This window comes from Penaeus monodon, chromosome 34 (genome assembly GCF_015228065.2).
Source record: "Penaeus monodon isolate SGIC_2016 chromosome 34, NSTDA_Pmon_1, whole genome shotgun sequence".
Lineage (NCBI taxonomy): Eukaryota > Metazoa > Arthropoda > Malacostraca > Decapoda > Penaeidae > Penaeus > Penaeus monodon.
In genome coordinates, this window is record NC_051419.1 from 30995570 (window position 1) to 30996028 (window position 459).

The window sequence follows — 459 nt, forward strand, 5'->3', positions numbered from 1 at the left end:
TTACGAAATACACTTACTTTCATCTAATTTCTTTTTTTTCTCTCTTTTTTTTTGTCCGGGTTTTTGTTCAGTACAGGTTAGACACTTGTTACTAATACGCTTTTATTTCTCGTACTTTCTACTTCCTTTTCTTGTATTTTCCTTGGGTTTCCCTTCCTCTATCTTTTTTTTTTTTTACTTTTCCTCAGTCGTCCAGATTTGCCAATAGACGTTCTTTATGAGGTAGATATGCCTTAGATGCAGCGCTTGTGAGAGGGAAAACATGATCAGTACATGTTAGACACTTGCTTTTCCTTTTCCTCAATTTTCCTGTTTTTCCTTATTGATGTTTTCTGTTCTCCTTAATTTTTCTTCTTTCCTTATTCGTCCAGATTTGATCCTAACCCAGCGAGATAGAAACAGTTCAGTACTTGTTAGGCACTTGCTACTAACACAACCCCCTCTACCTTTGCTTTTCAT